The sequence below is a fragment of the Mus pahari genome, chromosome 13 (genome assembly GCF_900095145.1).
Source record: "Mus pahari chromosome 13, PAHARI_EIJ_v1.1, whole genome shotgun sequence".
In the NCBI taxonomy this organism is placed as follows: Eukaryota; Metazoa; Chordata; class Mammalia; order Rodentia; family Muridae; genus Mus; species Mus pahari.
The window spans coordinates 45,567,504-45,582,876 of record NC_034602.1 but is presented as its reverse complement, the minus strand read 5'-3'; positions in this window follow the sequence as shown (position 1 = coordinate 45,582,876).

Below are 15,373 nucleotides of genomic sequence, written 5' to 3'. Positions count from 1 at the left end.
TCCTCCTCCTCCTCCTCCTTCTTCTTCTTCTTCTTCTTCTTCTTCTTCTTCTTCTTCTTCTTCTTCTTCTTCTTGAGAAAGGGTTTCTCTGTATAGGCCTGGCTGTGCTGGAACTCACTCTGTAAACCAGGCTGGCCTTGAACTCAGAAATCTGCCTGCCTCTGCCTCCCAAGTGCTGGGATTAAAGGCGTGCGCCACCATGCCTGGCTTAGTCTTCTTCTCTTAATGAATGTCTCTAGCCTGAGAAGGTGACCAAGGCCCAGTCCACCCAGTTTACTAGGGTGGAACAAACCATGTGTTTTTTTTTTTTTTTTCATTCTTCCATTCTTAGTTGTTGTTAAAAAAAGTTGTGGTGACTTATAGATTTTCTTAGACAAGATATTACTTCCAGATGCCAGGAAGCTGTCACAATAATTAATCTTAAATTAAACATGATGTTCTAATCTCTTCTCTCAGCCCATTTGTAGCAGAACATGTGAGCTGGAGCAACCCATGTTTCTGGAGGCTGGGAACACCAAGAACAAGACACTCATGTCGGTGTCTGTGCAGCTGCTAATGAAGAATTGTGAGCGTCACTCCTGGTGGATACTGGAGGAAAAAGTAACGACAAAAGGGGTAAAGAAAAGGCAAGCCCCAAAGGCCCAGCCTCGCTTCCTACCAAAGCGGTCACATTGGTTGATCTGTTCTTGAAAGGTTTCGGTCATTCCTCATGGCCCATGACCCTTGTAAAGAGCCCTCACCCCCCAGTCCCATCTTAATGCAGTCTAATTGCAACATAAGTCTCAGAGGAGACAGACCATACCCATATTTGTATTTTGTAACCAGACTGAGTTAGCAGAGAGAGCCGGATTACACTGTTGCACTGCCATTGGTTGGTAGAGCAATAAAATGTTACAATGAGGGTTGGTGTTGCTCTTGCCTTAGGATTCCTGGGCTGAAACACCGCATCATTTCTGAATGGGTGAATGCAGAGTACCAAAGAGGGGCATCTGGGCCTGGGCCTACAGCTTTGTTGGCTCAGTGTCCTGGCCTTTGTATCTTATCCTTTGTGGAATGGTTCACTTGAGTATGATCTGCTTCCACAGCTAGGTGACCACAACAGTAAGTCCATCCACTCTCTCGAGGCCACTCTCCTCTGTGCAACAGCTAGAGGCTAGGTAAAGGTGCAGGGGCAGTAACGTTCACAGTGGCAGGTACAGTAGCAGATCTGGCAAGGCAATTCCCATGGTGTGATTTGGGCAAAGGCACAGAGTGTCTGAGTCTTTCAAGGATACAGCCATTTAGTAAATCCCCTTTAAGTTTAAAGAACTACACTAACTCTGCCAGCTTTTGCGTGCTTTACGCCACCCTAAACTTAAGTGTAAAGCAAACATTTACCTAGCTATGAGTCATTAGCCTGGGCTGGGCTCTCCTGGGTTCATCGCACGCCTGCAGTTGGCTGCTAGGCTGGCTGAGATGATCCTGGGGGAGCTTAGCTGGATGGCTCATGTCTAATCTGTATGGCCTGTCATCTTCCAGCAGATGGGCTCAAACTTGATCATCACACTTGTTCCCAAAGAGAAGGGTAGACAGCTTCTCCATCCTACTGTGGACATGGACAAGACCCTAACTGCTAATCCTTCGTTTTAGATTTGGCAGGGGTTGGGGGTTTTGTTACTGTGTGATTAACTCTCCTGACTTGATATATACAATATATAATAGGACACAAGTCCTGTGAGATGTTATATTTAAAAAAAAAAAAAAAAGCACTTTTTGCAGATAAACACTTCTGAGATACTTTTGAGGTAGCCTGATACATGGAGCAGCAAACACTGAGAAGTGGTGCTTGGTTTTTGCATTTCCTTTGTGAATTTTGATGATAGAACACAGGAGTCTTGATTCAACAGTTTTAGCCAGACACTTAGGTATCCAACCAAAGATCGCCTTTCCAAGTGTCTCTTGTATCTGGTTATATCCAGAAGCCAATCTGCTTCTCATTACCTTGACAAATACCCCGGGTAATCAAATTACGAAGAGAAAAGGTTTACATTGGCTCACAGTTGTAGGAGTTCCAGTCTGTGATCAGGAGGACACTTTGCTTTTGGGCCAGATGGCAATAACTGAGCAAACAAATCAAACAATTCCCTTCATGGCTTGGGATAAAGAAGGATACAGCAGATCCTCAGTACCTTTCAAGGGGATGTCCTCAATAAGCCCACATCTACTAAACCCCACTTCTTAACGGTCCTACCACTTTCTGATTTCACCATTCTGAGTGGCAAGATTTTCACACATGGATCCTTGAATAACATTACAGGCCATGGGTACAAACCATAACAGTCTGTGTGGTCAAATTCAGGCCAGTGGACTGAAGCACAGAGCCCGTGGCCGCCATATTGCTTAGTGTTCTCTAGCCTACCTTGTCCTACCTGAGAAAGGTAAGAGCCGAGTACCATCCTAGAAGATACGAGTTGAGGTTGCCAGCTTTGAATTACTGCTCTGAATTTGGATGCATGAAAGAGAAATTAACCCCACCCTGCACTTTACTTCTGTACTTTAGGAATACTTCACTACAATAGCCTAGGGCATTGGCTGACTAATAACATACTCTATATGCCCTTCCCCAGGACATTCATGGCACTCTGCAAACACACTGAGGCATCCTTCAGGAAAGGGAACAGTTCAAATTTTACCCACTGATGGAATATCCTCCTCACAACCCCCGTCATGTGTGTGTGTGTGTGTGTGTGTGTGTGTGTGTGTATGTATGTGTGTATGGAACATTTTTTGATGTACATGTTGGGAAGTATTCCTCACGTTTCTCTTTGGTAGGTGTTAGAATAGACATCCTGATAGTCTGGGGAAGCTGTGAAGTTATTTACTAAGGGGCATGACACTATCCACCCTCACCCCCAACTCAGTTCCTACTGTTTTCTTCTTGGAAAAACTGCTGAAGATAGAGAGCGAGAGAGCGAGAGAGCGAGAGCGAGAGCGAGAGAGAGAGAGAGAGAGAGAGAGAGAGAGAGAGAGAGAGAGAGAAAAGAAGGAAGGAAGGAAGGAAGGAAGGAAGAAAGAAAGAAAGAGGAAGAAAGAAAGAACAAAAGAAAGAAAAAGGAAGAAAGAAAGAAAAAAGGAAGGAAGAAAGGAAGGAAGGAGGGAAGGGAGGAAAGAAGGAAGGAAGGAAGGAAGCAGGAGCTGGGCAACAAGACCCATAAACTTGAATCAAGGCTCCTGTGACCATTGACATCACCATCAATCCCTCCAGCCCTCTGTTTTCCCATTTGCAGAGTGAAGACAAATGTAAGGTTCTTTTACTTGGCTCTTGTGTGTGAAAGCAGCTAAAAGAAGAACAAACCACATAGCTACAGCCTGGAGCATGATCCCAAGAGATGAACCAGTCAGTTGTGCCCAGCCCAAATTGTTGGCTCAGGGATTCACGAGAAAGCATGATGGCGGTTGTTTAGAAACCAGTGTGTTTGGGGGGTTGGAGAGATGCCTCTGGCTGGAGCCCTTGGTTTACTTCCTTCTTCTCCCAGCTCTGCTCATTTCTCCTTGCAGTTAGCATCTGAGCTTCGTGACCCTAACAGAGCTGCTCCCGAGGGCTCTGCTCAACTGGTTCTCTCTCAGCAGAAGCAAGGCTCAGTTCAAACCCTCTCCCTTCTATCACCTGTGTTCTGCAAGTGACTACATTTAAAAAGGGAGAGCTGGGCAGTGGTGGCGCACACCTTTGATCCCAGCACTTGCGAGGCAGAGGCGGGTGGATTTCTTAGTTTGAGCGTAACCTGGTCTATAGAGTGAGTTCAGGACAGCCAGGGCTACACAGAAAAACTAAGTCCTAATAGTCACCAGAAAGACCTTGCGAGAGAGTATTCTGTGGGTAACCTGGTATAGTAGCATGCCCCCGGAATGCCAGGGTTTCTGTGGCAAGATGAGGGATGGAGAGAGGAGAATCACTGGAAGCTTGTAAACCAGGTAGCCTGATATATGGAGCAGCAAATCCTGAAAAGACAGACCCTGAGGCCAGTGAGATGCTTAGCAGGTAAAAACACTTAGTTCGCAAGCCTGATTTCACAAGTCTTATCCCTTGAACTCATGTATGGGTAAGGGGAAAGAACTAACTCCACAGAGTTGTCCTCTGATTTACACACATGTGCACACGTGCGTGTACACGCACAAACACACATCTGTACCCAAATATACACACACATATTCGTATACTTTCATCAAATTTACACACACACACACACACACACACACACACACACACACACACACACACACACGATAGTCACAGGAAAACCATTCGCTGTCCTTTGTGCTCTGGGATATTCGGGGAAAGTGACTTTCACTTCCTCATTTTGTTTTCCAGCATCTGGATATCTTTAGGGCGGCAGTGAAGAGTGGGGCCTGCTTACTGGGTTTTCCTAGCAGATGACACATGGCTTTAGAATTCCAGCTAACTAGGAATAATTCAGAGTCTCCTGTGTTGGCAGAACTCTCTCTAGTTGCTGAGTCTGTGGATCGAGGGGACAATTGAGTAGACACTTGGGCTGGGAGGGCTCCTCCACAGGACACCCCATGGTGACTGCGCTTCCTTCTCCCTTCCTCTGCAAGACCAGCATGGTGCTCTGCATGTGAAACGCTCAGCCACTTACTGAGTCCTTTCCTATCATCTAGAGCAGTGGTTTTCAGCCTGTGGTTCACAACCTCTTTTTTTTTTTGGGGGGGGGGGTCAAAAAACCCTTTACTGGGGGTCACATATCAGATATCCTACATATCAGATATTTACATTATGATTCATAACAGTAGCAAGATTACAGTTGTGAAGTAGCAATAAAAATAATTTCAGGGTTGGGATTACCACAGCATGGTAACTGTATTAAAGGGTCACAGCATTAGGTCTAATTAAAAAAACTCTTAGACTTTATAAATATATAAACAGAAGTGTCTGGGAGTTTCTGAGGGTTGTGAGCCCCCATATGGGTGCTGGGGATTAAGCCTAGGCCCTCTGCATGAGCAACAAGTGCTTTTAACTGCTGGGGCATCTCTCCGGTGGGTGCACAGATCCAATTTTAAAAAGTTTTTTTCTTTCTTCTTTCTGTCTTCAACAGTCTTTAAACCGAAAATCCTCCTGCCTCAGCATCTCAGATGAGGCTATATAGGTCATACACGACCATGCCCTGCAAAATGTGACTCTTGCCCAGCTGATATTCGCAGCACCCAGATGCCAGCTTAGCTCTAGTTTCAGGATAAATCAGGTGCCTATCATTGGAACAAACACCTGAGGTAAGTGACTGGCACAGAGAAGCTGATCGGGTTTTCTATGCTTCTGTCCTGGAAGGTAGGGCCTGTGGCCTGTGGGTCTGTGACGAGGCATTTGACACGGCAGGAACGTGGAGTAGAACAAACTGCTCATGTTGTGGGCGAGAAGTAAATCAACAGCAGGAGGGGCCAGGGTCCCACAGTCCCCATCAAGGGCGGACTCATCTGCTCCTTCCCCGTGTAGTAAAAACTCTCCGCCTTCCGGGAGCGCCATGCTGGAGGCCACATGGGCTTCTGTGGGGTTTAGAGGGACACTTGGCGTTCGAACTCTGGCGGACGCCTTTAAAGGCAGGAGTAACCACGGGGTGACTACTTCCTACAGAATAGAATGTTTCTGAGCTGTATTTCTCATTCTTGCAACAGTTTCAAGCGAGGATTGTTGCTCCTACTTTGGAGTCGAGGAACTGCAGCCCACAGGTTAAGCTTCCTACCTCCATTGCCACAGGACACACAACAGTCCACAAAGGTCCACATGTTTAAAAAAATTGCAGTGCAGGCCGGGCGTGGTGGCGCACACCTTTAATCCCAGCACTCGGGAGGCAGATTTCTGAGTTTGAGGCCAGCCTGGTCTATAGAGTGAGTTCCAGGACAACCAGGGCTATACAGAGAAACCCTGTCTCGAAAAACAAACAAACAAACAAACAAACAAACAAACAAACAAACTTGCAGTGCTAGATATTTGATTTAGCTGATGAAGTACTTGGCATGCAACTGGGGGAGCCTGATTTGAACATAAACGGTCAAGCTGGGTGTCGTAGCACACACCTTTAGTCCCAGCACTGGAGGCAGAGGCAGGTGCATCTCTGTGAGTTCAAGGCCAGCCTGGTCTACATAGTGAATTCCAGGACAGCCAGGGCTACATAGTGAGACCAGATCTTGGAAAAATGAAAAAGAAAACAAACGAACAACAACAGCAACAACAACAGCAGCAGCAGCAGCAGCAACAACAAGGAGCAGAGCATGGTGACATGCACTTACAATCCCAGGACTAGGAAGAAGACAGAGCCAGGCAGATTCTTGGGATCACATACATTCTATTCTACATGATGAGAACACCTCTGGCTTCCACACCCAGGTACATACATGTATACTTGCACACATGAACAGATACACATACACACAGTACAACCCCCCCCCACACACACACACTTGGACTCCATGGTGGTACTGCTGAGGTAGCAGAAGCTTCAGGAGGGGAGATCTGACTGGGGTGGGGCTTTAGGTTGCTGGGTATAAGCCCTTGAGAAGTTGGGGAATCTTTCCTCTTGGCTGTGAAGTGAATAGACATCCTGGAAGACGGCCACTCACATGCACACCAGAAGCTGTTTGCATCTTCTGGAACAGATATTTCATTAGTTTTCAAAGCTGAACATGGTATTCTTTTTTTTTTTTTTCTCCCCGAGACAGGATTTCTCTGTGTAGCCCTGGCTGTCCTGGAACTCACTTTGTAGACCAGGCTGGCCTCGAACTCGGAAATCCACCCGCCTCTGCCTCCCAAGTGCTGGGATTAAAGGCATGTGCCACCTCTGCCCAGCTGAACTGTGGTGTTCTTAACACTTAATATTCTTCAAATGTAGGCCCTGTTCTCCAACCTCCTAATCTTTATTTCCAAGGCATATCCCAGGAAGAAGTCCTGTTTTCAGGTCGACGTCAGATAGGAAACACATCTGTCCAGGAGACCAGCAGTTACTTTGGCTTGGGCATGGAAAGACACGCTAGGTAGGGACAAAGGCAAGACAGATTAAGTCAGAAGGTCAAGCACAATGGTTTCTAAGATCATGAATAGTCATCAGGCTCCTGTGGACTGTTAGGCCATGTACACAACACTTGAAATGATCCCATTTCCCCCTCATAAATAGTCACATGAGTCATCAAAATATTCTCATTTCTCTCATTTTACTGATGTGCAGAGAGAAGCAACTTGCCGGTGCTGCCAAATCATGTCCACACCGAAGCATGAATCTACGTCATTCCAACGAGATTTCTAATCGTTAATCTTTGTTCTCCCTCCCTCCCTTCCTCCTTTCCTTCCTTCTTTTTTCCTTCCTTTATTCATTTATTTGCATGCATATGTAAACAGGTATGTGTGTGTATGTGTGTGTGTGTGTGTGTGTGTGTGTACACATGCATGAGCATTCGTATGGAGGCCACAGGTTAATCTCCTGTGTCTTCCTTAGCTCATCTCCACTTCGTTGTTTTGAGATAGTCCCTTACTTTTACTTAGAACTTGATGATTAGGGTAGTCCAGCTGAGCGGAGAGCTGCAGGGATCATCTGCCTGTGTCTACTTCCTGCTTCCCGTCTCCTCCCCCATCTCTGGAATCACAAGTGTACGCTGGCATGGCCAGGTTCCTCCCCTCCAGGGGGTCTAGCTAATCTGAGGTTATCATCTCCAAAGGTCTTTATCCTAAAGATCTTATTCTCTTTTGCTCCCATGTTCCTGTAGGCACTACCCACGTCGCATCTCCACTTGTGTACTGATATGAGAGGCTGAGGAAGGAGAGGATCGGGGAGAGAGAGCGGTGGAAAGACTCTGGTCCCTCCCACCCTCTTGGTCCACACAGAAAGTGTCTGATATATGATTGGTCATCACCTGGGATAGAGAACATTGTTCTTGTGATGTTCTAGGTACTTGAGTACCATCTGATGGGCTCATCCTGGTTAGCAAACTCAGGCTACCCATCGGGTTGGGTTCAGGTCCTGCATCTTCCTTTCCAGCTATGTGAGCTGAACTGTCCTTGTTATGGCTTGATTGTACCCTCCAAAGGTTAATCCCCAAAATCATGCGTTCAGAGGCGGGGCATTTGGGAGGTAATTAGGATTAGAAGAGGATGTGAGGATGGGGCCCCAGCATCACATTAGTGGCTTATAGGGAGAGGATAATAGATGGGTGTGAATACGCTTGCCCCGTTTGACCATGTGACATCCTATAGTAGGTTATGGGGCAGCAAGAAGTCCTTACAAGGTACCAGACATATGGCAGTACCACGTTCACAGGCTTCTTCCTCGTCTCTGAATTCATAAGACGAAAAAGCCTCTGCTCTGTCCAGATGGTCTGATTTCAGGTATTTGTTCAAATAACAGGAAACAGACTAGACCATCCCTTCATTCGAATGCTGGGTAAGAACTTTACATAGAAGTTACAAGCTCCCTGTGGCAGTGGAGGTGATACGTGCGTGGCACTTGCATAGTTTGTGGGCTTGTGAAGCCTGTGTTAGAGTTAGTGGGGAGTCCTTTTTGGCTCAACCTGGTATCAGCTCTGGGATGTCTGTCCTTCAAGGCTAGGTCAGGCTGCTATAACAGTTATCTGAAAACAGCAGCTCACACATCACGCTTTCACTCAGCTTGACTTCTTTAGATGTCCGGGATCTGGGCAGCCTCTCTTGGGAGCATTGCCAGTCTCTCATGGCGCACCACAAACTGGAAGGTATGTGTCAACTCTGTCTACATTTTATTAGCCAACACAGGCAAATAGCCACTCTCGAGTTCAGTAGTCCAGGGGGTAGATAGTATTCCTACAGGGTGGGGCAGTGAAAAGCAGAAAATAGTCATGTTTAATCACACAGTGGGTCAGCTCTGTATCTCTGACCCTTGTGTTCTGTGAGATTTCTGGCACATGGTAGGAGCTCTTGAATAAGAATGTGAATTTATCCTCTTGAGTGTTCTGGTGTCTCCTCTGCTCCCAGTTTGGCTTGAAGAGTTGTCAGAACCAGGCGGTCCTCTTGTGACTTATTTAGCTCAACATCTGGAGAGACTCAGGCCAGCTACATATTTGTCATAGAGCTGCTCACTGAGTTGGCTGCCCAGCCACCTTTTCCAGACAGGCAAAGAGGAAAAATTTATTTGTAAAGAAAAAGAAATGGTTCCTCATGGCAAGGTTGAGGCCTCCTTTGGAGATGGGCCATACCCTAAAAGGAGACTTGTTGAATACGATGGCATCAGATAAGCGGGACCTTGGGGGATGGAAGGCTGTTCCTGGTTGGCGACATGATCTCAGACAATTCTTTCCTCTCTCTGAGCCTCAGTTTCTTCAACTGAAGAAGGGTTTGGGACAGTAACTGTGTACCACATAATGGCTGTGAGAGTAAAAATGTATTAGTGCATAGTTTTGTTTAATAGAACCATCATATTTCTCGTTGATACTATTATGGAATATATCTGATTATAACATTAATAGTAATTTGGTCATAAACACAAAAGAGACAGTTGGGTGTCCAGAACGTGGAACACTCCTTGAGTGGTTGGAGCATCTCCTAGGCTCGTGAAGAAGAGCAAGTTATGCTCTTTTGCTGCTTAAATTGCTGACAACCATTTGATGCAATCGTTTGCCATTAGTCATGGCTGACTACATTCTCTCTCTCTCTCTCTCTCTCTCTCTCTCTCCAAAATTAGATGGAGTGAGTACACAGAGAGATGTGGTGCCGCCTCCAGGTAAAGGAAAGACAAATATCGAGTCTCTGTTCAATTCTGGGAGACGGAAGCCAGGTGGGCCGCACGATTTGTTGGCTGGGCGCTTCTCGGTATCATTTCCGTATTCCGCTCTGTGTTGCTCAACCTTCGCCGGCTCCATCATCAAAAAGTATTTTTAGTCGCTTTCATTACAGGAAACGGTTGGCATTGTTCTCAGGGCTGATCAGAAGGGGGAACACGACTTGTCTGCTGTTGGGATGCCTGGAAGTAAGGGTTAGGAAACATTTCAGCATCTCAAGGGCTCGCAGTGTCCACTTTTACCAGACTGGTAGGACTCAGAGCAAGGATAGGATGAGGTTTGTTACACTAACATCAAGATGTTGCGGCCAGTTACCAAAAGAATGGCCTCCCGAAAGCCTTCGGTCCCTAAGATGGCGACATCATTGTTGTTATCCTTGACATTGCAAGCCCTGAGTCGTGTGGCGCTTGCCGTGTACCAGGCATGGCTTTAGTGCTTTGATGTCAACCACGTGCTGCAACGGCAATCGTCAGAGAGGTTTGGTTTTATCTTCCCTCAGCCTGGAAGACACAGGAAGACTGAGCAGTTTCCTCTAAGGTTGTCCAGTTTGGGGCTTTGTAAGAATAGGGTGTAAGAACCGCTACCACCCCCCCAAAAAAAGCCGGGTTTGGTGGTGTACGCCTTTAATCCCAGCACTCAGGAGGCAGAGGCAGGCAGATTTCTGAGTTCAAGGCCAGCCTGGTCTAAAAAGTGAGTTCCAGGATAGCCAGGGCTACACAGAGAAACCCTGTCTCGAAAAACCAAAACCAACCAACCAGCCAACCAACCAACCAAACAAAAACCTGCCACCAAGCCAGGGTGACTGTTTACTATGTTGAGAGAACCTTTTAGAAAACATGTTAAGAGGTGTATGGTGCCCTGTTAGGACAAACGTCACACAATGGAATGGTTTTTAATGCAAGTCCTTTCTCAGCTTTCTGTGGTTCACACGATGTGAACGCGTTGACTTTGAGAAAGTTACTCATCTCCTGAAGCCTGACTCCCTTCCCTTTACACCTTCCCTAGATCCTCTCATGGAGGAGCCCTTGAGGAAAGCATGTGGCCTCTTCTTTATGTGTTTGTGGGGAGTTGGCGACATTGAATTCCCAGGAGAGAAATACGCAGAAAAGAAAGCGCTTCTGCTACATTCTTCTCTTTCCTTCTGGAGATGGAAGTGGCTTGCTCGTGGGGAAGGTCTTCTGTGGGCAGCACAGGTTTGCCTGCTTGGAAAGGGCCTCCCTTCTCTGCAGGGTCAGACTGTAACTTGGGGCTACAGCTCTTTCTGTGGGGGATGGGTTCTCTTAGGTCCTCAGTGGGGGGGAAGGGATTCAGAAGCCCAAAGGGCCAGGCAAGCAGGTGAGCTACAGGTTCAATGAGAGACCCCATCTCACAAGATAAGGTGGACGGTGTCAACTGTGAGGAGGCAGAGAAACTTCATGCTGACACGTCAGGAAGCCAGACTAGTTTGCCTAGACTTTTAAGGGGCCTCAGCTTAGATTCCACCAGGGCTGGTGGCTTTACTGCTGAAAAGAATTTTAGGATTAGCCATTTCGTAAAGGAGAGTTGGATGTTTTATTAGAGATATAAAGATAAATGAACATAGGCTATAAGAATATGTAAAAAGATATATAAATATAGGCTTAGATACAAGGGCCTAGAGAGAGAGGCTAAGGAGAAGGTACAAGCCTAAGTGTGAGTTGGGGTGCTATGTGCTCTTTAAGGGGAGAATTGGGGCAAGTGTGAGGTACTGAGTATATATCAGGCTCACTGGACAGTGGTGGCGCACGCCTTTAATCCCAGCACTTGGGAGGCAGAGGCAGAAGGATTTCTGAGTTCGAGGCCAGCCTGGTCTACAGAGTGAGTTCCAGGACAGCCAGGGCTACACAGAGAAACCCTGTCTCCAAAAAACAAAAACAAACAAACAAACCAAAACAAAACAAAACAAAAAGAAAGGATACATGAGACTCCTCAGGGGACACAGAGCAATTGGTGTCTAATCATTAACCATAGGTACCGTTTTGGTGGCTCTCAAGTTCCAGCTCCGCAGGTTGCAAAGAATCCCCTCCAACCCTTCCTTTGAAAGTGGGAGAAGCGAGGGGCTCTGGACATGCCTGGGCGGAGTTGTGGTCTGATAAGGTGACTCAGGGTCCACGGGGTTGTACCAGGGGTTTAGTGCAACTGGTGCTGGCCATGCAAATGGAGTGTCCTGAGAGATTCCTAGAAAGTTTCTGGTTTGTGACTGAAAAGCGAGAAAGGCCTCACGCAGGGGTTAATTGTACTGGAATTCCCCCTGTTCCTGGGCTGAGGTCTTTTCCTTTCTGTCCTGTCTTGGAGAGTGGAAGAAGACCCCTAACATCTACCACTGGCCTACACACAGAGACACAGGCAGACAGGCAGACAGGCAGACAGGCAGACAGACAGACAGACAACACACACACCCACAACACACACACCCACCCACACACACACACACACACACGCGTGCGCGTGCGCACACACAAACACACACACACACACACACACACACACACACACACACACACACACACGGCACATTGGCTGTGCCCCTTCCTCTCCAAGAGTCAGCGTTAAGTGAGGTCAGACTGGGACCTGACATTTGCAGTTCCCAGAAGCTGTGGGAGCTGCTGGCCACGGCCCTTGCTCTGAGAGCCCCTCTCTTGCAGCATGTCTAGGCCCATCGGGACTGCCATTATTTCTCACTTGAATTACTGCAAAAGCCTAGTTGGAATTTATATATATATATATATATATATATATATATTTTAAATATTTTGGGGGATTATAGTATATCATTTCCCTCTTTCCTTTCTTCCCTCTGGACCTTCCCACGTGTGTGGCCACTTTAGGGAAATCTAAAAAAGGGTAGACTTTTTGGGTAAAATCCTTTTCGAGGCCATTGGGGAAGGCTGGGGTAGATTCCACACACACTTACCTGGGGACATTCTAATGGATTTTCCTTCTGTTGCTCAGGAATCGGCTTTACCTTTAACCCTGAGTTCTTGGATTTGCTGTTGTTTGCTTGGCTGTTTTCTTTTGTTTTTGTTTTGTTTTTCCAGAACCTTCACAATATCTATGAGCTGTCCAATGTTATTTGGGGAAGAAGTTACTATACTTATCTTGCTCTCTGTGTACGTGCATGGATGCTTTCGTGTGTGCTTGGGCTTGTGTCACAGCATGCCTGTGGAGGCCAGAGGACAATTTGCAAGACGAGTCAGTTCTGTCTGTGTGGGTACTGGGGTTCGAACTCAGTCCCCCCAGGCTTGGCAGCAAGCGCCTTTACCTACTGAGTCCCCTTGCTGGCCCACAAAACCAGTGACTCAGCTTTACTGTTTGCAACCAAGAACTCTGTGGGGTTCATCCTTTCACAGGGCAGTGAGTACAGGCCTCTCACACGCTTACGTGATACAATCGCTTGTGCACAGACCGCTGCTCCGGCTCACAATCCCTTAGAGGACCAGACCTCCTGGGCCTGCTCCTGTCAAGACTTAAGCTCTCGTTAAGTGTGATGCCCTGCCTCCTCTGACAGAGCTACTGCTCACGTCTTGAGCGCACAAGCTTGTTCCCTCTTCTGGGCCTTTGCACCCGCTGTTATTTCTTTAGGGAGAACCGTTCCATTTGATCCTCTCGTGATCGGCCTCCTTTCACGGACAAACACTTTACAGGAGGCTCTCTCCTGACTGTGTGCTCTAAGATGGCTGACACGCCACAGAGTCTGACTTTCTACTGCTCATTTCATTATCATGAATTTTTTTTCTGATCTAGTTGCTTCCTGTGTGCCCTGACTCCACCATCCCAGGAGTTTTAGTTGCAAGGATTTTCTCTCAGGCTATTGCTTGTCTTTCCTCTTTCCTCAGTGTTGTTTTGAGAACCGCAAACGCTTTTACTGGGAAGGGGATGAGAGAGTTGCATGCCCTTTGTGACTTAGCTGCCTTCATCACCCACCAGCTCTTCCCCAGCTTGAAGTCTTCAGTGTAGAAGTTGCTCGTGTGATCTGGCGCTGGGCAAAACCCATATCTCCAGGATCATTTTTTTTTTTTTTAAACTATCAATCCCTGGCTCTCACCAGCTGTTCCCAAGACCACTGACCAGTATGTGGGAAGTTGACTACTTCCCACCAGTCCACTCTGGTTATGGGGCTACAGAGTTGAGCTTCCCATGAATAGACCCACCTCTGGGGGCCTGTGTGTGCTGTACTCCACAGTACTCCACAGCTGTCCCAAGAACTGGCTGCTCGGGCTGGCAGATGAGCAACAAAAGATGATGTAGTGACTCCACATCTGCACCGCTCCGGAGCAGAGGCTGCTAGCAACTGGCGCTTTCGGGCTCAAGGCCAGGGGAAATGTACTCTGAAGGGGGAAGTTTCCCTTCTAAGAGCTGACAGAGCCTCTCGGCAGTGGGCAAGGAACATCATGAAATGGAACATTGAGCTTTGATGAACTGCAAAGCCTGGGAGGGTTAAGCTGAGAGTCAACGGAGACCTTCTAATCTATATAAACACCCTGCGCACAGATTCCCACCCAGCTTGGGGCCTTATTTGGTTGGAGTTTCTGACTGCCTCTCATAGGAAATAGGGCTCTTTCTTAGCTAGGCAAGCTGCTCTGGTTTTCTGGGTAGCTGCCCCAAGGAGCTCCCCTCAGGCATTCCCCATCATCATGGGCATGGGTCAGTTCCCAAACTCAGGTCTTGTGACCATGGGTCTTCCTAGGCCTCTGCTCCCAGCTGTGTGGTGCGCGTGCGTGTGTGTGTGTGTGTGTGTGTGTGTGTGTGTGTGTGTACAAGATGACTGAAGCCTGGAGCAGCAGGTCAACATTGCCTTGGGTCCCTGGTGCTCATTATTGGGACAGAAAGAGGAGGCAGGCTATTCAGAGGTGTTAGGAATAGGTAAATAGACCTTTCTGTATTATAATGTTCCTTGGGCATTTTCAAACATTGCAGACTTTGGGAGGTGGGGCTGGGACTAGCAGTACGACTTCTGTTCAAGCACTCTTCACTCTGTGGCTCTTTTTGGATTTCAGGGGTGGCAGTTGGCATGCACCCAGCTAATCAGGACGCTGGAGACAATTATAGAATTAGTAGAAATGGGACTGGATTGGATGGAGCCTCTGAGCCTCCAGGGAAGACGTGATAACTCTGGCACTTATTGGCAGCCATCTTGTGACTGTGAGTAGAGTGCTAACACTAGAGTGGAATCAACACATGAAAGACAGACAACAAGGTCCAGAGAGACAGCGTGAGTTCGATCCTGAGCTCACCCTGTGACCACCTGAACCAGGCCGTGCATATTCAAGTCAGGTACCCTTATAAAAAAAAAAAATCACATTTCTGCCAAGGTCTGTTCGGTGCAGGCTTACAGCCATGTAGAACTGAAAGGCCATACATAGTACCCCTTGAGTGACACTGTGATCACTCATGCAGTGTGCCTGTCACTGAGCAACTGTATAGGTCTCTAATTCCATATTAGAGCAGCTTTGGTACCTGGGAAATGTGATTCAAGGCCATGGACACATGGGTTGGCACACACTTGTGTGACATTTCCCAAGTCTGTTGCAAGGGCTCTGGTTCTCTTCATTCATCTACATCAACA